At 45.5% G+C, this 27,155-nt stretch overlaps 1 long non-coding RNA gene across 2 annotated transcripts in view; it reads right to left on the bottom strand.

The window, feature by feature from the left end:
- LOC134935486 (uncharacterized) overlaps positions 1 to 24,276 on the bottom strand; it is a 36,672-nt gene extending 12,396 nt beyond the window's left edge. The window contains exons 1-2 of one of the 2 annotated variants that reach the window (XR_010180177.1): positions 24,081 to 24,276; positions 17,300 to 17,498 (exon numbers count right to left, since the gene is read on the bottom strand). This is a non-coding gene — a long non-coding RNA (uncharacterized LOC134935486). The remainder of the gene's footprint in view (positions 1 to 17,299; positions 17,499 to 24,080) is intronic. The other variant, XR_010180178.1, reaches the window with a different exon arrangement.
- Between the last annotated feature and the right edge of the window lie 2,879 nt (positions 24,277 to 27,155).

Below are 27,155 nucleotides of genomic sequence, written 5' to 3'. Positions count from 1 at the left end.
CATCACACGGGTACAAAGCGGACCGTTGCTGTGCAATGGATTTTACGAAGAATCCATTTGCACAGTCGATCCCAAGGTGATTGACAGGAAGAAGGCATTTGTGGGTGGCAACTGACCATTTTCTGGGAGTGGTTGGAAAAACACAGGCGTGTCCAATCCTTTGCAGGGCGGGTGTCTGACGTTAATTCCAGCCCCGGACAGGCTGCAGTAATCGCAGCGGCTGAGTAAGTTCTGGGCAACTCAGAAACTGCACAAAGTTTTTTGTACCACTTGACTGCACATGCGATTGCACACTTGCACAGCTAAAATACACTCCCTAGTGGGCGGCTACTATGCGAATGCTGGACTGCAAAAAACTCCTAGCGAGTGATCGGGTCTGAATTAGGCCCCTTGTGCGACTTTATTAGTAAAGACTTTTGCAGCTACTGGACAATGCAAAGGTTTTTAGGCTTTGAATGGTTTTCCAGGTCGTCAACCTTGTGAAGCTGACGATGATCAACATCACGTACAAGATTCAATTCCTGTTGTATATCAAACAATGCCTGTTCATGCTCTCCAATTTCGGTCTGATTAGCCACAACTTTGATATCCGTAGAATCCAATTGTTCTTTTAGCTCTTTAATGGCTTCAGAAAACTTATTCGCTTGAGCTTCCACAATAGGAGTGATTGTATCCTTAGTGGCCCTGACAATATCCTAATAAGTAAGCGCCATAGTAGGGCCTGATAGGGAGGCCTTGGTGGATTGTGCACTAGCAGGGGCAAACAGTAAAGATGTCCAGAAACTTCTTTAAAGACTATGGCATCCGCCGTTTTCACAGAGCGAGTACGTGTAGTAGAAGCAGGAGTGAGAAGCTTAGTAAATTTATTCATAGCCACTAGGTGGCAGCAGCAGAACAATGGATGGCAGAGATATTACATAAGGAAGTAGCCAGGTCTCAGTAGAAATGTGCAGTGGTGGATAGCTCTGTGCCGGATTTCCCACTAGGCACGTAAGGCACGTGCCTATGGGCGGCATGGCAGCTTCCCCCCACATGTGGAGATGTGCCCTGTATCACATGGCACATCAGTGCAGGGGATCTGTATCCCCTGCAAGGTGCGGCGGTGGCTGGCACTGGGGCGGTGTGTTTGTCCTCAGCACCTGCCAAAGTACGGCAACAGACAGCATTGCGGCAGCGGCGCTTCAAATCATGCGCCGGTTCAGCAGCCAAGTGGAAGCACCACCTGTGGCCTTTCAAAACTGGTGCTGTCTGTGAGCCAATCACAGCTCACTGAGCGGCGGCCAATGCGAAGCGGCCACGGCGAGCCCATCAGAGCTCGCCGTGCTACACCTGGTCCCATGCGCCATCGGGACCAGGAGAAGAGAGGCCGCACCGAAGAGCGGTGAAGAGTTGGGTGGCGCCGGAGAGTAGAGGACGCCACGGGAACAGTTCCTGAGGCCACGGAAGAGGCCAGAAGATGCCGTGCTTCTGAAAGAAGATGTCCAGCAGTGGCTGGATGCTGAGAAGAGTCAGCGGCGCAGCTGGCCAGGATGGGCCAGCATCAGAAGACTGCAGCGGAGGACCTGGAGAGGTCACCAGAGGTGGAAAGCAAAAGAGCTGATGAAGCTCCCCCCTGGTGCCTCTCCTACCAGGACAGGTAGGCCCTCGGTGAAGGCACCTGTCACACCCCTCCCCACCTCCCTAGACTATCAGGGTTTGGGCACTAGGCCCGTGGGCACAGTCAGGCCACAGTAGGCAGGCACTATGCCCATGGGGTAATATCAGGCATTAGGCCTGTGGCTACGTTAGAGGGCATTATGCTCTAGTTGAAGTGCACCCCGGTAGGAGGTATAAGGTGACTCTGGGCACTAGGCCCAGGTCACCAAGAATAAGCCCACGGTAGGCAGGCTTGTAAGCCTGAGCCACATTGCATAAGAGTGATTTGGGCACTAGGTCCAGGTCACTCTAACTGAACCCACGTTAGGCTGGTGCTAGGCCCGTGGGTAAAGTCAGTATAACGTACCCAACTTGGCTTAATGTGTATAAGAGGGAGGGGGTAATGGATGTTCAGCGGCCGGTATAATTGTGCCAGGGGAGGGGCAATATCATTGCGCCTAGGGGCGGCCTGACCCGTAAATCCGGCCCTGGTATAGCTGTATTACATTAAAAACAATAAGTCATAGATAATGGTGGTATAACAGAGGAAATGATGAGGACATCCCCACTTTAAATCATGGTACACTTGTGAGCATTGTTGGTCGGGCAAAATACAAAGAAATGGACAAAGGGGTCACACAGGAGGTGTTCCAATACCAAAGGTCATATATAGTGGTAGATGCTCAATTAGCTTAGCGATATCATTCAGGTGCTCGAAAGGGAGGGGTATTTCTGAGTAAGAAAAAAAGGAATTTTGTTTCCCCCAGCACCCTGAATGATAACAGAAACCAGATATAAATCCCACATAATAATAGAATTCAGAGATCTTCGTTACACATATTTGCACAAATGTGTGGTTAAGCCCCAAAGCCGCATCAAGGCGTCTCTGTATATTTGGGGTCCCTAGCGCTATATCTAGGGGCAGGTTGTGGCACCCCAAAACACCAGCATAAGCCAGAAAGCCCAGCGTAGCATACCAGTGAAAAAACGATTGTGTTAATAAATTAGTATTTAGGAAGCCGAAGCTATAGAGAGGGTGATACAAAAAAATTAAATGTAATTAAAATAGAAAAATAGTGTTAAAAATCAATAAGTGAAAAGTGTTAATAGAATGTAAAGGTATGCCACACTAAAGCCATCCAGCTCAGCCAGTCCAGAGGCACCATACCTCACACCTCCATTTCCCCAATCTGGGTCTAAGATTAACCAGCAAGGAGCCACATGATAATGGCTCCTTACTACAATATGTCTAAGCTAAGAGCTACCTATCTTGGAGCAACCCCATAATGTTCCATGTGGCATGTCAGGGCCTGCACCTCCTCCTAATGGTGGAACCTCTCTGCCTCTCACAACAGACATATATATTGGTAGATGCTCAATTAGCCTAGTGATATAATTTAGGTGCTCGAAAGGGAGGGGTATTTCTGAGTAAGAAAAAAAGGCATTTTGTTTCCCCCAGCACCCTGAATGATAACAGTAACCAGATATAAATGCCACATAATAATAGAATTCAGAGATCTTCGTTACACCTATTTGCGCTAATGTGTGGTTAAGCCCCAAAGCCGCATCAAGGTGTCTCTGTATATTTGGGGTCCCTAGCGCTATATCTAGGGGCAGGGTGTGGCACCCCAAAACACCAGCATAAGCCAGAAAGCCCAGCGTAGCATACCAGTGAAAACACGATATTGTTAATAAATTAGTATTTAGGAAGCCAAAGCTATAGAGAGGGTGATACAAAAATGAAATGTAATTAAAATAGAGAAAATAGTGTTAAAAAATTAATAAGTGAAAAGTGTTAATAGAATGTAAAGGTATGCCACACTAAAGCCATCCAGCTCAGCCAGTCCAGAGGCACCACACCTCACACCGGCTTTGGGGCTTAACCATACATTTGCGTAAATCTGTGTAACGAAGATCTCTGAATTCTATTATTATGTGGGATTTATATCTGGTTACTGTTATCATTCAGGGTGTTGGGGGAAACAAAATGCCTTTTTTTCTTTCCCAATACCAAAGGTCCAAGGTAGCAGTAAAAGGACACAGTGTGGTCCTCCAAAGGAAAAAGTTATGTCTCAGGCGGGATAAAATAACAGTATTGGCAGTTGCTACAATAATCCCAGATTGGGGAGAGCTGTGATGGCTGCTGGATGGGAGCAGCTCTATGAGCTGGCATCTCCCAGAGACAGATGAAGGGGGATATGGTGGAAACAGGTACCTGAACTGTCAGTGTGACCATGTGACTATGTGGCCGTGTGCAGAGCCGTGCAAGGATAGGGGATCTGCAGCCCGTGTAATCCGCGATGCGGCTATTACGTCTGGGACCTATGGCAGGCAGAAGCACCAGCAGGGGAGCAGCACAGGGTGATCAGCAGGCACTATAGAGTGGTCAGACAATTTACAGATGTGAATCAGCTCCAGCAGCGGAGCTTAGCAGGTAGTTATCCTTCCTCATCAAGCACCAAGCCCCGCATCCCAAAAATGCATCTTATGGGCCCTACACACTGGCAGATCCACCGCCGAGCTGCCTGGTGGGGAGGAGGTGACGGGGGGAGTGAAGTTTCTTCACTCCCCCCGTCACCCGGCTCCATAGTGCTGCATGCTAATATGGACAATCTCGTCCATATTGGCCTGCATGCATAAGCAACGGGGCACCAACGATTAACAAGTGAGGGGCCGTGCATCATTAAACATTGGTGCCTACACACTGCACGATATGAACGAGAACGTTCATATCGTGCATTTTATCTGCCAGTGTGTAGGGCCCTTTAGTCGCAATGTGAAGTGGCTAAGATGCGCCAGGAGACTGTGCATGGCTGCATCTCTGAAACTTTACACAAAGTGCTACAGTGCAGCGGCCGTGGCTTTTTTTCATGCCAAGTTCCATTGTGCTTCATACAGTATACAGACTAGAGATGAGCGGGTTCGGTTCCTCGGAATCCGAACCCGCCCGAACTTCAGGTTTTTTTACACGGGTCCGAGCGACTCGGATCTTCCCGCCTTGCTCGGTTAACCCGAGCGCGCCCGAACGTCATCATCCCGCTGTCGGATTCTCGCGAGGCTCGGATTCTATCGCGAGACTCGGATTCTATATAAGGAGCCGTGCGTCGCCGCCATTTTCACACGTGCATTGAGATTGATAGGGAGAGGACGTGGCTGGCGTCCTCTCCGTTTATAGAGAAGAGAGTGAGACTAGAGTAGAGAGAGACACAGTATTTACTTTAGTAATTTTGGGGAGCATTAGGAGGAGTACTACTACTTGCTGAAGTGATAGTGTGACTGTATATCTGACTTGTGGGGGAGACAGTGGGGAGCAGTTAGAGTCTGAGAGCAGGAGTACATATTAACGTACAGTGCACACTTTTGCTGCCAGAGTGCCACACTGCCATTGTGACCACACTGACCACCAGTATATATTGTGATTGTCTGCTTAGGAGTACTACTTGCAAGTTGCTGATAGTGTGACCAGTGACCTGACCACCAGTTTAATTAATCACCACCAGTTTAATATATATATATATATATAATTGTATATAATATATATATAATTGTATACCACCTACCCGTGTTTTTTTTTTTTCTTTCTTCTTGATACATACTACTATAGTAGCTTACTGTAGCAGTCTGCGGTGCTGAGCTGACAGTGTCCAGCAGGTCCGTCATCAGTCATTACATAATAAATATATATACCTGTCCGGCTGCAGTACTAGTGATATTATATATATATATATATATATATTAATTTCATCTCATTATCATCCAGTCTATATTAGCAGCAGACACAGTACGGTAGTCCACGGCTGTAGCTACCTCTGTGTCGGCAGTCGCTGGTCCATCCATAATTGTATACCACCTACCCGTGTTTTTTTTTTTTCTTTCTTCTTGATACATACTACTTTAGTAGCTTACTGTAGCAGTCTGCGGTGCTGCTGAGCTGACAGTGTCCAGCAGGTCCGTCATCAGTCATTACATAATAAATATATATACCTGTCCGGCTGCAGTACTAGTGATATTATATATATATATATATATATTAATTTCATCTCATTATCATCCAGTCTATATTAGCAGCAGACACAGTACGGTAGTCCACGGCTGTAGCTACCTCTGTGTCGGCAGTCGCTGGTCCATCCATAATTGTATACCACCTACCCGTGGTTTTTTTCTTTTCTTTCTTCTTGATACATACTACTATAGTAGATTACTGTAGCAGTCTGCGGTGCTGCTGAGCTGACAGTGTCCAGCAGGTCCGTCATCAGTCATTACATAATAAATATATATACCTGTCCGGCTGCAGTACTAGTGATATTATATATATATATATATATATTAATTTCATCTCATTATCATCCAGTCTATATTAGCAGCAGACACAGTACGGTAGTCCACGGCTGTAGCTACCTCTGTGTCGGCAGTCGCTGGTCCATCCATAATTGTATACCACCTACCCGTGTTTTTTTTTTTTTTTCTTTCTTCTTGATACATACTACTATAGTAGCTTACTGTAGCAGTCTGCGGTGCTGCTGAGCTGACAGTGTCCAGCAGGTCCGTCATCAGTCATTACATAATAAATATATATACCTGTCCGGCTGCAGTACTAGTGATATTATATATACATATATTCATTTCATCTCATTATCATCCAGTCTATATTAGCAGCAGACACAGTACGGTAGTCCACGGCTGTAGCTACCTCTGTGTCGGCAGTCGCTGGTCCATCCATAATTGTATACCACCTACCCGTGGTTTTTTTTTTTCTTTCTTCTTGATACATACTACTATAGTAGCTTACTGTAGCAGTCTGCGGTGCTGCTGAGCTGACAGTGTCCAGCAGGTCCGTCATCAGTCATTACATAATAAATATATATACCTGTCCGGCTGCAGTACTAGTGATATTATATATATATATATTAATTTCATCTCATTATCATCCAGTCTATATTAGCAGCAGACACAGTACGGTAGTCCACGGCTGTAGCTACCTCTGTGTCGGCAGTCGCTGGTCCATCCATAATTGTATACCACCTACCCGTGTTTTTTTTTTTTTTTCTTTCTTCTTGATACATACTACTATAGTAGCTTACTGTAGCAGTCTGCGGTGCTGCTGAGCTGACAGTGTCCAGCAGGTCCGTCATCAGTCATTACATAATAAATATATATACCTGTCCGGCTGCAGTACTAGTGATATTATATATATATATATATATATATTAATTTCATCTCATTATCATCCAGTCTATATTAGCAGCAGACACAGTACGGTAGTCCACGGCTGTAGCTACCTCTGTGTCGGCAGTCGCTGGTCCATCCATAATTGTATACCACCTACCCGTGTTTTTTTTTTCTTTCTTCTTGATACATACTACTATAGTAGCTTACTGTATCAGTCTGCGGTGCTGCTGAGCTGACAGTGTCCAGCAGGTCCGTCATCAGTCATTACATAATAAATATATATACCTGTCCGGCTGCAGTACTAGTGATATTATATATATATATATTAATTTCATCTCATTATCATCCAGTCTATATTAGCAGCAGACACAGTACGGTAGTCCACGGCTGTAGCTACCTCTGTGTCGGCAGTCGCTGGTCCATCCATAATTGTATACCACCTACCCGTGGTTTTTTTTTTCTTTCTTCTTGATACATACTACTATAGTAGCTTACTGTAGCAGTCTGCGGTGCTGCTGAGCTGACAGTGTCCAGCAGGTCCGTCATCAGTCATTACATAATAAATATATATACCTGTCCGGCTGCAGTACTAGTGATATTATATATATATATATATATATATATATATATTAATTTCATCTCATTATCATCCAGTCTATATTAGCAGCAGACACAGTACGGTAGTCCACGGCTGTAGCTACCTCTGTGTCGGCAGTCGCTGGTCCATCCATAATTGTATACCAACTACCCGTGTTTTTTTTTCTTTCTTCTTGATACATACTACTATAGTAGCTTACTGTAGCAGTCTGCGGTGCTGCTGAGCTGACAGTGTCCAGCAGGTCCGTCATCAGTCATTACATAATAAATATATATACCTGTCCGGCTGCAGTACTAGTGATATTATATATATATATATTAATTTCATCTCATTATCATCCAGTCTATATTAGCAGCAGACACAGTACGGTAGTCCACGGCTGTAGCTACCTCTGTGTCGGCAGTCGCTGGTCCATCCATAATTGTATACCACCTACCCGTGTTTTTTTTTTTTCTTTCTTCTTGATACATACTACTATAGTAGCTTACTGTAGCAGTCTGCGGTGCTGCTGAACTGACAGTGTCCAGCAGGTCCGTCATCAGTCATTACATAATAAATATATATACCTGTCCGGCTGCAGTACTAGTGATATTATATATATATATATATTAATTTCATCTCATTATCATCCAGTCTATATTAGCAGCAGACACAGTACGGTAGTCCACGGCTGTAGCTACCTCTGTGTCGGCAGTCGCTGGTCCATCCATAATTGTATACCACCTACCCGTGGTTTTTTTTCTTTTCTTTCTTCTTGATACATACTACTATAGTAGCTTACTGTAGCAGTCTGCGGTGCTGCTGAGCTGACAGTGTCCAGCAGGTCCGTCATCAGTCATTACATAATAAATATATATACCTGTCCGGCTGCAGTACTAGTGATATTATATATATATATATATTAATTTCATCTCATTATCATCCAGTCTATATTAGCAGCAGACACAGTACGGTAGTCCACGGCTGTAGCTACCTCTGTGTCGGCAGTCGCTGGTCCATCCATAATTGTATACCACCTACCCGTGTTTTTTTTTTTTTTTCTTGATACATACTACTATAGTAGCTTACTGTAGCAGTCTGCAGTGCTGCTGAGCTGACAGTGTCCAGCAGGTCCGTCATCAGTCATTACATAATAAATATATATACCTGTCCGGCTGCAGTACTAGTGATATTATATATATATATATATATTAATTTCATCTCATTATCATCCAGTCTATATTAGCAGCAGACACAGTACGGTAGTCCACGGCTGTAGCTACCTCTGTGTCGGCAGTCGCTGGTCCATCCATAATTGTATACCACCTACCCGTGGTTTTTTTTTTTCTTTCTTCTTGATACATACTACTATAGTAGCTTACTGTAGCAGTATGCGGTGCTGCTGAGCTGACAGTGTCCAGCAGGTCCGTCATCAGTCATTACATAATAAATATATATACCTGTCCGGCTGCAGTACTAGTGATATTATATATATATATATTAATTTCATCTCATTATCATCCAGTCTATATTAGCAGCAGACACAGTACGGTAGTCCACGGCTGTAGCTACCTCTGTGTCGGCAGTCGCTCGTCCATCCATAAGTATACTAGTATCCATCCATCTCCATTGTTTACCTGAGGTGCCTTTTAGTTGTGCCTATTAAAATATGGAGAACAAAAATGTTGAGGTTCCAAAATTAGGGAAAGATCAAGATCCACTTCCACCTCGTGCTGAAGCTGCTGCCACTAGTCATGGCCGAGACGATGAAATGCCAGCAACGTCGTCTGCCAAGGCCGATGCCCAATGTCATAGTACAGAGCATGTAAAATCCAAAACACCAAATATCAGTAAAAAAAGGACTCCAAAATCTAAAATAAAATTGTCGGAGGAGAAGCGTAAACTTGCTAATATGCCATTTACCACACGGAGTGGCAAGGAACGGCTGAGGCCCTGGCCTATGTTCATGGCTAGTGGTTCAGCTTCACATGAGGATGGAAGCACTCAGCCTCTCACTAGAAAAATGAAAAGACTCAAGCTGGCAAAAGCACCGCAAAGAACTGTGCGTTCTTCGAAATCCCAAATCCACAAGGAGAGTCCAATTGTGTCGGTTGCGATGCCTGACCTTCCCAACACTGGACGTGAAGAGCATGCGCCTTCCACCATTTGCACGCCCCCTGCAAGTGCTGGAAGGAGCACCCGCAGTCCAGTTCCTGATAGTCAGATTGAAGATGTCAGTGTTGAAGTACACCAGGATGAGGAGGATATGGGTGTTGCTGGCGCTGGGGAGGAAATTGACAAGGAGGATTCTGATGGTGAGGTGGTTTGTTTAAGTCAGGCACCCGGGGAGACACCTGTTGTCCGTGGGAGGAATAGGGCCGTTGACATGCCTGGTGAAAATACCAAAAAAATCAGCTCTTCGGTGTGGAAGTATTTCAACAGAAATGCGGACAAAATTTTTCAAGCCGTGTGTTGCCTTTGTCAAGCTGTAATAAGTAGGGGTAAGGACGTTAACCACCTCGGAACATCCTCCCTTATACGTCACCTGCAGCGCATTCATAATAAGTCAGTGACAAGTTCAAAAACTTTGGGCGACAGCGGAAGCAGTCCACTGACCAGTAAATCCCTTCCTCTTGTAACCAAGCTCACGCAAACCACCCCACCAACTCCCTCAGTGTCAATTTCCTCCTTCCCCAGGAATGCCAATAGTCCTGCAGGCCATGTCACTGGCAATTCTGACGAGTCCTCTCCTGCCTGGGATTCCTCCGATGCATCCTTGCGTGTAACGCCTACTGCTGCTGGCGCTGCTGTTGTTGCTGCTGGGAGTCGATGGTCATCCCAGAGGGGAAGTCGTAAGCCCACTTTTACTACTTCCACCAAGCAATTGACTGTCCAACAGTCCTTTGCGAGGAAGATGAAATATCACAGCAGTCATCCTGTTGCAAAGCGGATAACTGAGGCCTTGACAACTATGTTGGTGTTAGACGTGCGTCCGGTATCCGCCGTTAGTTCACAGGGAACTAGACAATTTCTTGAGGTAGTGTGCCCCCGTTACCAAATACCATCTAGGTTCCACTTCTCTAGGCAGGCGATACCGAGAATGTACACGGACGTCAGAAAAAGACTCACCAGTGTCCTAAAAAATGCAGTTGTACCCAATGTCCACTTAACCACGGACATGTGGACAAGTGGAGCAGGGCAGGGTCAGGACTATATGACTGTGACAGCCCACTGGGTAGATGTATGGACTCCCGCCGCAAGAACAGCAGCGGAGGCACCAGTAGCAGCATCTCGCAAACGCCAACTCTTTCCTAGGCAGGCTACGCTTTGTATCACCGGTTTCCAGAATACACACACAGCTGAAAACCTCTTACGGCAACTGAGGAAGATCATCGCGGAATGGCTTACCCCAATTGGACTCTCCTGTGGATTTGTGGCATCGGACAACGCCAGCAATATTGTGTGTGCATTAAATATGGGCAAATTCCAGCACGTCCCATGTTTTGCACATACCTTGAATTTGGTGGTGCAGAATTTTTTAAAAAACGACAGGGGCGTGCAAGAGATGCTGTCGGTGGCCAGAAGAATTGCGGGACACTTTCGGCGTACAGGCACCACGTACAAAAGACTGGAGCACCACCAAAAACGCCTGAAGCTGCCCTGCCATCATCTGAAGCAAGAAGTGGTAACGAGGTGGAATTCAACCCTATATATGCTTCAGAGGTTGGAGGAGCAGCAAAAGGCCATTCAAGCCTATACAATTGAGCACGATATAGGAGGTGGAATGTACCTGTCTCAAGCGCAGTGGAGAATGATTTCAACGTTGTGCAAGGTTCTGCAACCTTTTGAACTTGCCACACGTGAAGTCAGTTCAGACACTGCCAGCCTGAGTCAGGTCATTCCCCTCATCAGGCTTTTGCAGAAGAAGCAAGAGGCATTGAAGGAGGAGCTAAAAGGGAGCGATTCCGCTAGGCATGTGGGACTTGTGGATGGAGCCCTTAATTCGCTTAACAAGGATTCACGGGTGGTCAATCTGTTGAAATCAGAGCACTACATTTTGGCCACCGTGCTCGATCCTAGATTTAAAACCTACCTTGGATCTCTCTTTCCGGCAGACACAAGTCTGCTGGGGTTCAAAGACCTGCTGGTGACAAAATTGTCAAGTCAAGCGGAACGCGACCTGTCAACATCTCCTCCTTCACATTCTCCCGCAACTGGGGGTGCGAGGAAAAGGCTCAGAATTCCGAGCCCACCCGCTGGCGGTGATGCAGGGCAGTCTGGAGCGACTGCTGATGCTGACATCTGGTCCGGACTGAAGGACCTGACAACGATTACGGACATGTCGTCTACTGTCACTGCATATGATTCTGTCACCATTGAAAGAATGGTGGAGGATTATATGAGTGACCGCATCCAAGTAGGCACGTCAGACAGTCCGTACTTATACTGGCAGGAAAAAGAGGCAATTTGGTGGCCCTTGCACAAACTGGCTTTATTCTACCTAAGTTGCCCTCCCACAAGTGTGTACTCCGAAAGAGTGTTTAGTGCCACCGCTCACCTTGTCAGCAATCGGCATACGAGGTTACTTCCAGAAAATGTGGAGAAGATGATGTTCATTAAAATGAATTATAATCAATTCCTCCGTGGAGACATTTACCAGCAGCAATTGCCTCCACAAAGTACACAGGGAGCTGAGATGGTGGATTCCAGTGGGGACGAATTGATAATCTGTGAGGAGCGGGATGTACACGGTGATATATCGGAGGATGATGATGAGGTGGACATCTTGCCTCTGTAGAGCCAGTTTGTGCAAGGAGAGATTAATTGCTTCTTTTTTGGTGGGGGTCCAAACCAACCCGTCATTTCAGTCACAGTCGTGTGGCAGACCCTGTCACTGAAATGATGGGTTGGTTAAAGTGTGCATGTCCTGTTTATACAACATAAGGGTGGGTGGGAGGGCCCAAGGACAATTCCATCTTGCACCTCCTTTTTCTTTCATTTTTATTTGCGTCATGTGCTGTTTGGGGAGTGTTTTTTGGAAGGGCCATCCTGCGTGACACTGCAGTGCCACTCCTAGATGGGCCAGGTGTTTGTGTCGGCCTCTAGGGTCGCTTATCTTACTCACACAGCTACCTCATTGCGCCTCTTTTTTTCTTCTTTGCGTCATGTGCTGTTTGGGGAGTGTTTTTTGGAAGGGCCATCCTGCGTGACACTGCAGTGCCATTCCTAGATGGGCCAGGTGTTTGTGTCGGCCACTAGGGTCGCTTATCTTACTCACACAGCTACCTCATTGCGCCTCTTTTTTTCTTTGCGTCATGTGCTGTTTGGGGAGTGTTTTTTGGAAGGGCCATCCTGCGTGACACTGCAGTGCCACTCCTAGATGGGCCAGGTGTTTGTGTCGGCCACTAGGGTCGCTTAGCTTACTCACACAGCTACCTCATTGCGCCTCTTTTTTTCTTTGCGTCATGTGCTGTTTGGGGAGTGTTTTTTGGAAGGGCCATCCTGCGTGACACTGCAGTGCCACTCCTAGATGGGCCAGGTGTTTGTGTCGGCCACTAGGGTCGCTTAGCTTACTCACACAGCTACCTCATTGCGCCTATTTTTTTCTTTGCGTCATGTGCTGTTTGGGGAGTGTTTTTTGGAAAGGCCATCCTGCGTGACACTGCAGTGCCACTCCTAGATGGGCCAGGTGTTTGTGTCGGCCACTAGGGTCGCTTAGCTTACTCACACAGCTACCTCATTGCGCCTCTTTTTTTCTTCTTTGCGTCATGTGCTGTTTGGGGAGTGTTTTTTGGAAGGGCCATCCTGCGTGACACTGCAGTGCCACTCCTAGATGGGCCAGGTGTTTGTGTCGGCCACTAGGGTCGCTTATCTTACTCACACAGCTACCTCATTGCGCCTCTTTTTTTCTTTGCGTCATGTGCTGTTTGGGGAGTGTTTTTTGGAAGGGCCATCCTGCGTGACACTGCAGTGCCACTCCTAGATGGGCCAGGTGTTTGTGTCGGCCACTAGGGTCGCTTAGCTTACTCACACAGCTACCTCATTGCGCCTCTTTTTTTCTTTGCGTCATGTGCTGTTTGGGGAGTGTTTTTTGGAAGGTCCATCCTGCGTGACACTGCAGTGCCACTCCTAGATGGGCCAAGTGTTTGTGTCGGCCACTAGGGTCGCTTAGCTTAGTCATCCAGCGACCTCGGTGCAAATTTTAGTACTAAAAATAATATTGTGAGGTGTGAGGTATTCAGAATAGACTGAAAATGAGTGGAAATTATGGTTTTTGAGGTTAATAATACTTTGGGATCAAAATGACCCCCAAATTCTATGATTTAAGCTGTTTTTTAGTGTTTTTTGAAAAAAACACCCGAATCCAAAACACACCCGAATCCGACAAAAAAAATTCGGTGAGGTTTTGCCAAAACGCGGTCGAACCCAAAACACGGCCGCGGAACCGAACCAAAAACCAAAACACAAAACCCGAAAAATTTCAAGTGCACATCTCTAATACAGACTCAGTTGCACTCTGATAGACAAGTTTTAGATTCAGTATGATTTTCTGGCGGGCAATATTGGTCAGATATTTGTCAATATCCCGACAGCAGCATCCCGCCTGTCAGAATGCCGGCAACGAGGCAAGCACAAAGAGTCCCCTTGTAGGCTCACTGCACTTGCCACGCTGTGGGCAGGATCTATTCCCACTCTATGGGTGTCATGGAAACCCACGAGTGGGAATAGTCCTGTTGCACCGGGATTCCGGCTGGCAGCTTTGCCGGCTGTCTGGATATCGGCATCAGTTTCCCGACCGCCGGGATCCCAACAGCCGGCAAATTAAACGCCTTCTCAAGTGCTGCATATCATTTTAATAAACACAGTCTCCTGGTGTGTTCTCATCACATTGTGTTGTGACTAAGATGCATTTTCGGCAAAAAAAGACTTCTGACGATAGTGAAGTTGCACGAGACCTGTCAGCTCACTCACACAAAGCATTTCAAAGTGAAGGACAGTAAACATATTAATCTCTCTTAAAACTGCTCTTTCTTGATCCTTCAGGTTTCCTTCACAGAGCGTACAGGGTCAGCTTTGGTAACAATTATTGACACATGCACTATGCAGTTTAGGAAAGGCTACATCTGGTGGGTGGAAATTGGTAGTACACTCTCCTGTGTCTCTAAATGTTATGCTGTGACTGAATACATCATGAAGCATCCATGCACTGCATCATCAATGCAGCAAGCTGATTGTGCTGTCTAGCTAATATAGCAATAGTGACTTAGGATACATCTATATAACTGTGTGCCATATTTCCTCTAAGAAAACAATGCATTTGGCCTTCTACAATCTGGTTTGTACCCACTTCCTCTACTGAAATTATACCTACGAAACTGGCAAATTACCTTGTTTCTAATTCCTGGACCTGTTGTATTTGTTAAGATTCTATAGCTTTTTCCTCTATTTCCTCCTATTGTTCCTTTCCGGTTGCGTATTACAAGGTATCCGTTCACATGGTCGACCATGTTATGGTCGACAGTCATTAGGTCGACCAATATTGGTCGACATTGACATGGTCGACATGGACACATGGTCGACACATGAAAATGGTCGACACATGAAATGTCGACACATGAAAAGGTCGACATGAGTTTTTTTACTTTTTTTTCTTTTGGGGAACTTTTCCATACTTTACGATCCACGTGGACTACGAATGGAACGGTAATTTGTGCCGAGCAAAGCGGTAGCATAGCGAAGGCACCATGCCCGAAGCATGGCGAGCGAAGCGAGCCATGCGAGGGGACGCGGTGCACTAATTGGGGTTCCCAGTCACTTTACGCAAAAAACGACACCCAAAAAAAGTAAAAAACCTCATGTCGACCTTTTCATGTGTCGACGTTTCATGTGTCGACCATTTTCATGTGTCGACCATGTGTCCATGTCGACCATGTCAATGTCGACCAATAGTGGTCGACCTAATGACCGTCGACCATAACATGGTCGACCATTCATACCGGAACCGTATTACAATAGTACTATGCGTTACACTACACCAATAGGAGCCATAGGCATATGTAGGGGGTGTTTCCGGTTGCCTGGAAAAACCCCCTCCTTTTGACAAGTGGCTCAAATTATGATGAAAATAGCAATGGTATTTTATACGATTATTAGAGCTGCCACTACATTCATAATGCAGTTTAAGGGACAGAGCAGAGATGCTGCACATGCACAGTTTCTTATACCATGTTTGCTGTGTGTGTGGATCTGAGCCCTCAATCACTGGACCAGAGAGTAGCTAATGGGAAGAATAGACAGGAACCTTGCCATGAAGTGGGAGAATGTGTGATTATAATGTGCAGTACTGATTCTATTATATTTGTGTATTTATTTATTATGGTATGTTTAACTTTTTCCAGACCACTTAGTTATATTATTTAAATATTTGATGCACCTATACTATAGACCATCGATAGTGTTAAATAATAATACTGTTTTCCATACTGTATCCAGTGTATAAAATTACCAATGTGTACATTAAAATGTCCAGAGTTGTGTTACTAGGTTCTTCTACCACTCCCCCAGAATCCTGCAATTGCTCCAGTGTTCCGGAGAGTGGGAGATTTTGCACTGCACTTGGAAACCCCCCTCTAGAAATCTTGTGTTTGTCACTGGGGGCTAATGCAGAACAGTATGGACAGTATACAAGTTTTTGTAGCATATCAAGAAAAAAAAATCACTATATTCATTTCCAGAAATGTGTGCTGAGCGATGCGGGGGGAGGACGGGGGCCGATCACTTCACCCAGCGGGTGAAGTGAGCGACCCGCTAGATTGGCCTGCATGCAGGCTCAATCTAGCAGCGGCGATAGCGATGTGTGGGGCCGCGCATCGCTATCGCTGAGGGGGCTACACATGAGTGATCTGTGCTTAAAATCTAAGCAATCTAGTCAGATTGCTTAGATTTTAAGCATGGATCTCTCCGTGAGTACCCCCCTTTACACCTGAGGAATGATCATTATAAGGTAGTACGACTACAGTGAAGACATGTATACACAAATGTAGCTCCTGCAGACCATCAGAAACCTGCATATACATTTACGACCATAGAGGAGGAACTGTGTTGTCCATGGTTGAATTTTCTTAAATATTTAAGAACCTTATAGCATTGCACAGTCTTGGCTCAAATTGCTTTAGTCTTTATGAAATTTGAATTTGTGTTGTTAGGCAACATTTTTAGGTGACCTTTTTACATTTGCCAATATGTTCTTCTATTACACTACGTCTTTCAAAGATCAAAAATCTCAAACCTCTGTGCAAAGCACTGGCACAGGTGAGCTTCTAAATGAAATATTGAATGAGCATTTTGTGAGGGAAAATATGCGCAATTCTACGTAACAAAATACTGTGTCTTTTATCATTATAATGATTTAAATCATATTATAGTGATTCAAATTATTTAGACCATTCATGTAACATAACTGCACTTTATAAATCACTTGCTTCATATTAATGTTTTTATTTTCTGGTTCTGTTAGCTTGGTGGTTGGATTTTATCTGATCTCAAGAAGCAGCTGTTACAGTGGAATATCCACTTGCTGTAACTCTAGTTAATTTGTGTTTCCTCATTTGTACATGTGTCAACTGTACTGAAAATGTTCTCATTTTGTGGTATGGTCTCTAGAATTAAAACTTGATAATTTATGATAGTTAGATATAGGATAATGCTCCATGTATACATAAGGTAGAATAATGTTATATAACCTTTAGCAAATAAACCAGATAAGGAGGATTTACTTGTAGCCTATGTAAGTCAACCAGGATAAATTCAGGAAACATACATTTACTAAGGGGTGACAGATATATCTGCAGTGAAACATTTAGAAGCAAATAATATGATCCATTAATGACAATTATCTATTTTATGCCAAGATGTTACCTCTAAAAGCAGGAGGAGCCATCACTATACGCAAACACTGGGAGAGTATAAAATGGGTGTATGAAGTGGTCATCTTCAGATACTTGGTTCGATATTCATCTTAGAAACCCTGTAACCAACAATCTCAGTCATGAAGATCACATTAGCTGTCCTGCTTCTTGGTGTCTGCCTTGGTAAGTCTAAATATTACCACTATTATCTAGGATTGTGAAAGATTTTGTGTCAAGATACAATTTTATAACACCACTTATACAAGTTGTATTTCCATATGTAGGGCACAGGGCAGTGTTTCCCAACATCGGCCCTCAAGGCATGTTAATAGTCCATGTTTTAAGGTTAGCAATTCTTAAGCGTGGGTGACTTCAGTTGTATCTCAGATTAATTTAAGCATCTGTATTAAAGCATGAATATCCTTAAATCCTGGACTGTTATTGTGGTGGGAAATGCCTGGCATAGGGCATAATGTAGTAATTCAATATAAAAAATATATAGCTACTTAGACAATTGAAAAACATACTGTATAGTGATTTTGATCCTCTTTATAATATTTGTAATATGTGTCATAATTTATCTTACAGGTTCACTTGTGGGTGAATCCAATGCTTTTATAGGTAAGGCGCTAGGTGGTTTAACCAAAGCTGCCACTAATGCTGGCAAAGTTGTCGGTGGTGTTGCCAAAGCTGCCACTGATGTTGTCGGTAGTGCTGGAAAAGCTGTCGGTGGTGTTGCCAAAGCTGCCACTGATGTTGTCGGTAGTGCTGGCAAAGCTGTCGGTGATGTTGCCAAAACTGCCACTGGTGTTGCCAAAACTGCCACGGGCATGGCAAGTAATGTTGCACCAAAGAGAGGCTAATCGGATAATAACAGGTAATATTTTATAATATTTAAGATATATACATATGTAGTCTTGACTAAATCTTTGAGTATATTACCTATATATATATAATAAGAATTTACTTACCGATAATTCTATTTCTCGGAGTCCGTAGTGGATGCTGGGGTTCCTGAAAGGACCATGGGGGAATAGCGGCTCCGCAGGAGACAGGGCACAAAAAAGTAAAGCTTTACTAGGTCAGGTGGTGTGCACTGGCTCCTCCCCCTATGACCCTCCTCCAGACTCCAGTTAGGTACTGTGCCCGGACGAGCATACACAATAAGGGAGGCATTTTGAATCCCGGGTAAGACTCATACCAGCCACACCAATCACACCGTACAACTTGTGATCTAAACCCAGTTAACAGTATGACAACAGAAAGGGCCTCTTAAAGATGGCTCCTTAACAATAACCCGAATTAGTTAACAATAACTATGTACAAGTATTGCAGATAATCCGCACTTGGGATGGGCGCCCAGCATCCACTACGGACTCCGAGAAATAGAATTATCGGTAAGTAAATTCTTATTTTCTCTATCGTCCTAAGTGGATGCTGGGGTTCCTGAAAGGACCATGGGGATTATACCAAAGCTCCCAAACGGGCGGGAGAGTGCGGATGACTCTGCAGCACCGAATGAGAGAACTCCAGGTCCTCCTTTGCCAGGGTATCAAATTTGTAAAATTTTACAAACGTGTTCTCCCCCGACCACGTAGCTGCTCGGCAGAGTTGTAATGCCGAGACCCCTCGGGCAGCCGCCCAAGATGAGCCCACCTTCCTTGTGGAGTGGGCTTTTACAGTTTTAGGCTGTGGCAGGCCTGCCACAGAATGTGCAAGTTGAATTGTGTTACAAATCCAACGAGCAATCGACTGCTTAGAAGCAGGTGCGCCCAACTTGTTGGGTGCATACAATATAAACAGCGAGTCAGATTTTCTGACTCCAGCCGTCCTTGCAATGTATATTTTTAAGGCTCTGACAACGTCCAACAACTTGGAGTCCTCCAAGTCGCTAGTGGCCGCAGGCACCACAATAGGTTGGTTCAGATGAAATGCTGATACCACTTTAGGGAGAAAATGCGGACGAGTCCGCAGTTCTGCCCTATCCGAATGGAAGATTAGATAAGGACTTTTATAAGATAAAGCCGCCAATTCAGATACTCTCCTGGCAGAGGCCAGGGCTAGTAACATAGTCACTTTCAATGTGAGATATTTCAAATCCACCTTTTTCAATGGTTCAAACCAATGGGATTTGAGGAAATCTAAAACTACATTTAGATCCCACGGTGCCACCGGAGGCACCACAGGAGGCTGTATATGCAGTACTCCCTTGACAAAAGTCTGGACCTCAGGGACAGAGGCCAATTCTTTTTGGAAGAATATTGACAGGGCCGAAATTTGAACCTTAATGGATCCCAATTTGAGACCCATAGATAATCCTGATTGCAGGAAATGTAGGAAACGACCCAGTTGGAATTCCTCCGTCGGAACCCTCCGATCCTCGCACCACGCTACATATTTTCGCCAAATGCGGTGATAATGTTTCACGGTGACTTCCTTCCGTGCCTTAATCAAGGTAGGAATGACTTCTTCTGGAATGCCTTTCCCTTTTAGGATCTGGCGTTCAACCGCCATGCCGTCAAACGCAGCCGCGGTAAGTCTTGAAAAAGACAGGGACCCTGCTGTAGCAGGTCCCTTCTCAGAGGTAGAGGCCACGGTTCGTCCGTGAGCATCTCTTGAAGTTCCGGATACCAAGTCCTTCTCGGCCAATCCGGAACCACTAGTATTGTTCTTACTCTTCTTTGCCGTATGATCTTCAATACCTTTGGTATGAGCGGCAGAGGAGGAAACACATACACTGACTGGTACACCCAAGGAGTTACCAGTGCGTCCACAGCTATTGCCTGTGGATCTCTTGACCTGGCGCAATATTTGTCCAGTTTCTTGTTGAGGCGAGACGCCATCATGTCTACAATTGGTCTTTCCCAACGGTCTATTAACATGTTGAAGACTTCTGGATGTAGACCCCACTCTCCCGGATGAAGATCGTGTCTGCTGAGGAAGTCTGCTTCCCAGTTGTCCACGCCCGGGATGAACACTGCTGACAGTGCTATCACGTGATTCTCCGCCCAGCGAAGAATCTTGGCAGCTTCTGCCATTGCACTCCTGCTTCTTGTGCCGCCCTGCCTGTTTACATAGGCGACCGCCGTGATGTTGTCCGACTGAATCAACACCGGCTTTCCTTGCAGGAGAAGTTCCGCCTGGCTTAGAGCATTGTAGATTGCTCTTAGTTCCAGAATGTTTATGTGAAGAGACTTTTCCAGACTCGTCCATACTCCCTGGAAGTTTCTTCCTTGTGTGACTGCTCCCCAGCCTCTCAGGCTGGCGTCCGTGGTCACCAGGATCCAATCCTGAATGCCGAATCTGCGGCCTTCTAATAGGTGAGCCTTCTGCAACCACCACAGAAGTGACACCCTTGTCTTTGGTGACAGGGTTATTCGCAGGTGCATCTGCAGATGCGACCCTGACCATTTGTCCAACAGATCCCTTTGGAATATTCTTGCATGGAATCTGCCGAATGGAATTGCTTCGTAAGAAGCCACCATTTTTCCCAGGACTCTTGTGCATTGATGTACTGACACTTTTCCTGGTTTTAGGAGGTTCCTGACCAGATCGGATAACTCCTTGGCTTTTTCCTCTGGAAGGAAAACCTTTTTCTGAACCGTGTCCAGAATCATTCCTAGGAACAGCAGACGAGTTGTCGGGATTAAATGGGATTTTGGAATATTCAGAATCCACCCGTGTTGTCTTAGCACCTCTTGAGATAGTGCTAAAGCTGTCTCCAGCTGTTCTCTGGACCTTGCCCTTATTAGGAGATCGTCCAAGTATGGGATAACTAATACGCCTTTTCTTCGAAGAAGAATCATCATCTCGGCCATTACCTTGGTAAAGACCCGAGGCGCCGTGGACAATCCGAACGGCAGCGTCTGAAACTGATAGTGACAGTTTTGAACAATGAACCTGAGGTACCCCTGGTGTGCGGGGTAAATCGGAACGTGTAGATACGCATCCTTGATGTCCAAGGATACCATAAAGTCCCCTTCTTCCAGGTTCGCTATCACTGCTCTGAGTGACTCCATCTTGAACTTGAACTTTTTTATGTAGAGGTTCAAGGACTTCAGATTTAGAATAGGCCTTACCGAGCCATCCGGCTTCGGTACCACAAATAGAGTGGAATAATACCCCTTTCCTTGTTGTAATAGGGGTACTTTGACTATCACCTGCTGAGCGTACAGCTTGTGAATGGCTTCCAACACCCTCTCCCTTTCGGAAGAGACGGTTGGTAAGGCAGACTTCAGGAAACGATGAGGAGGATCCGTCTCTAATTCCAACCTGTACCCCTGAGATATTATCTGCAGGATCCAGGGGTCTACCTGCGAGTGAGCCCACTGCGCGCTGTAATTTTTGAGACGGCCCCCCACTGTCCCCGAGTCCGCTTGAGAGGCCCCAGCGTCATGCTGAGGTTTTTGCAGGAGCCGGGGAGGGCTTCTGTTCCTGGGAAGGAGCTGCCTGTTGGTGTCTCTTCCCTCTTCCTCTGCCTCGTGGCAGGTACGACAAGCCCTTTGCTCTCTTATTTTTGTAGGAGCGAAAAGGCTGCGGTTGAAAGGTCGGTGCCTTTCTCTGTTGGGGAGTGACTTGAGGTAAAAAAGTGGATTTCCCGGCAGTAGCCGTGGCCACCAAGTCTGATAGACCAACTCCAAATAACTCCTCCCCTTTATACGGCAAAACCTCCATGTGACGTTTTGAATCCGCATCGCCTGTCCACTGTCGTGTCCATAAGGCTCTTCTGGCTGAAATGGACATAGCACTCATCCGAGATGCCAGTGTGCAAATATCCCTCTGTGCATCACGCATATAGATAAATGCATCCTTTATTTGTTCTAACGACAGTAAAACATTGTCCCTATCTAGGGTATCAATATTTTCAATCAGGGATTCTGACCAAACTACTCCAGCACTGCACATCCAGGCAGTTGCTATAGCTGGTCGTAGTATAACACCTGCATGTGTGTATATATTCTTTTGAATAACTTCCATCTTTCTATCTGATGGATCCTTAAGTGCGGCCGTCTCAGGAGAGGGTAACGCCACTTGTTTGGATAAGCGTGTGAGCGCCTTGTCCACCTTAGGGGGTGTTTCCCAGCGCGCCCTAACCTCTGGCGGGAAAGGGTATAATGCCAATAACTTTTTTGAAATTATCAACTTTTTATCAGGAGCAACCCACGCTTCATCACACACGTCATTTAATTCTTCTGATTCAGGAAAAACTGTTTGTAGTTTTTTCACACCATACATAATACCCTGTTTTACGGTATCTGTAGTATCAGCTAAATGTAACGTCTCCTTCATTGCCAAAATCATATAACGTGTGGCCCTACTGGAAAATACGTTTGAATTTCTACCGTCGTCACTGGAATCAGTGCCCGTGTCTGGGTCTGTGTCGACCGACTGAGGCAAAGGGCGTTTTACAGCCCCTGACGGTGTTTGAGGCGCCTGGACAGGCATTAATTGATTGTCCGGCCGCCTCATGTCCTCAACTGACTGTTTAAGGGAAGATAAACCATCACGTAATTCCACAAATAAAGGCATCCATTCTGGTGTCGACCCCCTGGGGGGTGACATCTGCATATTTGGCAATTGCTCCGCCTCCACACCAATATCGTCCTCATACATGTCGACACCACGTACCGACACACACCGCAAACTCACAGGGAATGCTCTAATGAAGACAGGACCCACTAGCCCTTTTGGGGAGACAGAGGGAGAGTCTGCCAGCACACACCACAAAGCGCTATATATACAAGGGATATCCTTATATTAAGTGCTCCCTTATAGCTGCTTTAATATATATATATATAGCCATTAATGTGCCCCCCCTCTCTGTTTTACCCTGTTTCTGTAGTGCAGTGCAGGGGAGAGACCTGGGAGCCGTTCTGACCAGCGGAGCTGTGACAGAAAATGGCGCCGTGTGCTGAGGAGATAGGCCCCGCCCCTTTTTCGGCGGGTTCTTCTCCCGCTATTTTTCCAGTCAGGCAGGGGTTAAATATCTCCATATAGCCCCTATGGGCTATATGTGAGGTATTTTTAGCCTTGTATAAGGTTTATATTTGCCTCTCAGAGCGCCCCCCCCCAGCGCTCTGCACCCTCAGTGACTGCCCAGTGAAGTGTGCTGAGAGGAAAATGGCGCACAGCTGCAGTGCTGTGCGCTACCTTATGAAGACTGAGGAGTCTTCAGCCGCCGGTTTCCGGACCTCTTCACGCTTCAGCATCTGCAAGGGGGTCGGCGGCGCGGCTCCGGGACCGGACTCCACGGCTGGGCCTGTGTTCGATCCCTCTGGAGCTAATGGTGTCCAGTAGCCAAGCAGCAAATCCACTCTGCATGCAGGTGAGTTTACTACTTTCCCCCTAAGTCCCACGTTGCAGTGATCCTGTTGCCAGCAGGACTCACTGTAAAGAAAAAAACCTAAACTAAACTTTCTCTAAGCAGCTCTTTAGGAGAGCCACCTAGATTGCACCCTTCTCGTTCGGGCACAAAATCTAACTGGAGTCTGGAGGAGGGTCATAGGGGGAGGAGCCAGTGCACACCACCTGACCTAGTAAAGCTTTACTTTTTTGTGCCCTGTCTCCTGCGGAGCCGCTATTCCCCCATGGTCCTTTCAGGAACCCCAGCATCCACTTAGGACGATAGAGAAATATATATATATATACGCATAATAAAATTCAGCGTCACTCAGAGACTGTTCAAATAGTCAAAAAGTTTGTATTAAAGATTACTGCAAAAATCCAACGTTTCGGGACTGAATCGTCCCTTTTTCAAGGTGAGTAACAGTGAAATAACATATAAAACATACCTTTATACCATAAGAAGAGACCCCACGTGTGCTCATCGGTGAGACGCCGTCCGACCTCGGAGCCCGGCGACTTCCGCTGTCGTCATCGGGGGGCGTCCGCCGTTACCATGGTAACCGGACGCTTAGGCGCTCCCCTGGTGACGCGCTGTGAAAGAGAATGTGCACGTAAACATACAGCGGTCCCACCACCTGACAGGCTGAATCCAACTACTTTAAACTTAACATCGTGAACCCCCCTAGGGGACTAATGCACTGCTGCTAAGCTGGACTCCATTAGGGTGTGAATATTACGTTTGCAGTGTACCACAGAGCTGTTGTCACAAATTGACATTAGTGCGAATTGAGCCAGACTGAAGGGGTGCCAGTTTTTGTGAAGTGTCTGCTGGCCGGATAGTTGTGTTCGATGCAAGATGTATTTGTGAGATATGACAGGCTGTGATATACATGTCTGTCCCTGGGTGTGTTGCAATGTTGTGCAAAAAATGTTTTTTGAGGTAAAATTACGTGTAACTTGCTTCAGGTCCTGTAATAATGAACTTCTGTAAAGTGTAAATTGTGTATTGAAGTTACGAATTAAAAACCAGTGACACGCAATGGACAAGGTGTTGTGTTCTATAATAATATAAGGTGAGTGCAAAAAACTGTGTGATGCAATGAGTGCTCCTGTTGTGGTAAGTGTCAAATGTACGCACCTGTGGACTGCATTCTACGCACGATGAATATATAAGGTAAATGTCAGCCTGTGAAGACCCAGTGTAAAAGCCACTAAAAGCCCTAAAAGAAATAGGGTGAAGTAAAGCACAACATATAAGAGCTATTGTGGATAGCACTTATCAGAGGTACCACTATAGAAGAATCTACATAGTCCAATCAGGAAGAAACCCGCACCCTACCCGAGGGTGGGAGAAATTGCACTAGTCATAACACCGGCAGGCGGTGTATATACCAGGAGAAACCTTTTTATAGCTAAATGGTCCTGATTCTTTCTCTTAATGAAGTACTGCAACTAGATTGGAGATATTGTCCAGCCTATTCCTCTGCAGGCTGTTAATGTATAAACAAGTTCCACGGCATCAACTCATTGAGGCCTTTGGGATTGATGGTGTCCAGCCTGTGTATCCATCTTGCTTCTATACGAAGAAGTGTTCGTTCCCGGTCACCTCCCCTTAGTGATTTGGGCACGTGGTCTATTATACAGTGTTTGAACTCATTAAGGGAATGCCCTTTTTCAGCGAAATGTCTCGCTACTGGTTGATCCGATGGTTTTCCTCCAAGCGCTTGTTTTATGGCTGATCTATGAAGTGCCATTCTTTCTCTGGCGGTCCTACTAGATTTACCTACATAATATAAATTACATGGGCATATGATGATGTAAACGATAAATGAGGAAGTACAGGTAAGTACATGTCTGATTTTAAATTTGCTATCTTTATGAGGATGTTTGAAGTCAGAACCTGTAATCATATGGTTACAGGTGGTGCACTTTGGACATTTGTAACACCCCGGGGTCCTAGTTAGGAATCCTCTGGGCCGTTCTGTACTTGATTTAAATCCCGTGATGTCCGTGTGGACTATGATGTCCTTGATATTGCGTCCCCTTGTAAAACAAGGCATTGGGCGCTTATCTTTAAATGTAGGTAATGATTTATCTGTAGAGACTATTGGCCAGAGGGCCCTGGAGGCCCTGGGGATGACTCCGCTTGTAGTGTTATGTTGGACTATGAACGGGATGGGCTGCCTGTCCGTTCTACCTTTGGGAGTCAATAGACTGTTTCTTGGTACTGCTAATATCTCCTTCTTTTGTAGTAATAATTGCTTGCGGTCATATCCCCGCTGGAGGAACTTATTTACAAGTTTGTCCAATTCGCCTTCCAGTGTCGATCGATCACTAATAATTCTGGAAATTCTGATCATTTGAGACCTTGGTAGGCCTCTTTTAAGGCCCTTAGGATGGTGGCTGTTTGCCCGTAGTAGTGTTTTCTGATCCGTCGGCTTGGTATACAAACCCGTTCGTATTTTGTTTTCAAAAATAGATACTTGAACGTCTAAATAGTTGATGGTGTCTTTGCTGGTTTGATAGGTAAATTTAATTGGTGACGTCCGTGCATTCGCTGACTCCATCAGATGTTCAAAAGCTTCCTGTGGCCCTGTCCATAATAGAAATAGATCATCTATGTAGCGAGTGTACAATAGAATCCGTCCTGCCACCTCCGGGTTCTGGAAGAAGACCGAGTCCTCCTCCTTGAACATAAACACGTTTGCAAAAGAGGGGGAGACGCTACTCCCCATAGCGCACCCCATCTTCTGTCGAAAGAAGCGACCATCGAATAGGAAGAAGTTCCTTGTCAGTATAAGCTCCAGTAATTTGAGGAACAGGTCACGATCTAGGGATTCCATATTTTCTGTTATTAGGAATTCCTCCATTGCTATGAGTCCCTCTCTGTGAGGGATACTGGTGTACAAGCTACATACGTCAATGACACAGAGCAGGGTGTCAACAGGAACGGTTTCAATTGTAGCCAATCGTTGCAAAAAACAAGTAGTGTCTTTGATAAAGTACCTATTCTTCACTATCAAGGGTTGTAATATGTTGTCCAGAAAAATTGAAATCGGCTGGTAGATGGAATTCCTGGCTGATATAATGGGCCGTCCTGGAGGGCGTTGAAGGTTTTTATGAATTTTGGGCACTGTGAAGAATAGTGGGACTATTGGGAAGTCCTGGGTGAGGGCCTTTAAAAATTTGGGGGTTATCAATCCGTTTAAACATGCTGTTTTCAATATGGAATCAACCTCCTTTTTGTATATGGATGTAGGATCTTGAAGCAGCTCTTCATAAACCAGTTCATCTGAGAGCTGTTGGTAGGCCTCTTGTAAATAGTCCGTCAGATTTAAAATGACTATTCCGCCCCCTTTGTCTGCGGGGCGGATAATGATGTCCCTGTAGGACCCCAGTTGTTTCAACGCTTTTTGTTCCGCTTTGGATAAATTATAGTTTGTGCGTAACTTGGCTTTGTTGTATTTGGAGACAGACTCATCCATTAGTCGTATATACGATTTAATGGATGGGTTAGATGA

Source organism: Pseudophryne corroboree, chromosome 6 (assembly GCF_028390025.1).
Source record: "Pseudophryne corroboree isolate aPseCor3 chromosome 6, aPseCor3.hap2, whole genome shotgun sequence".
In the NCBI taxonomy this organism is placed as follows: domain Eukaryota; kingdom Metazoa; phylum Chordata; class Amphibia; order Anura; family Myobatrachidae; genus Pseudophryne; species Pseudophryne corroboree.
Note: the sequence above shows the minus strand (reverse complement) of the source record. Positions and strands in the feature narration are given on the sequence as shown.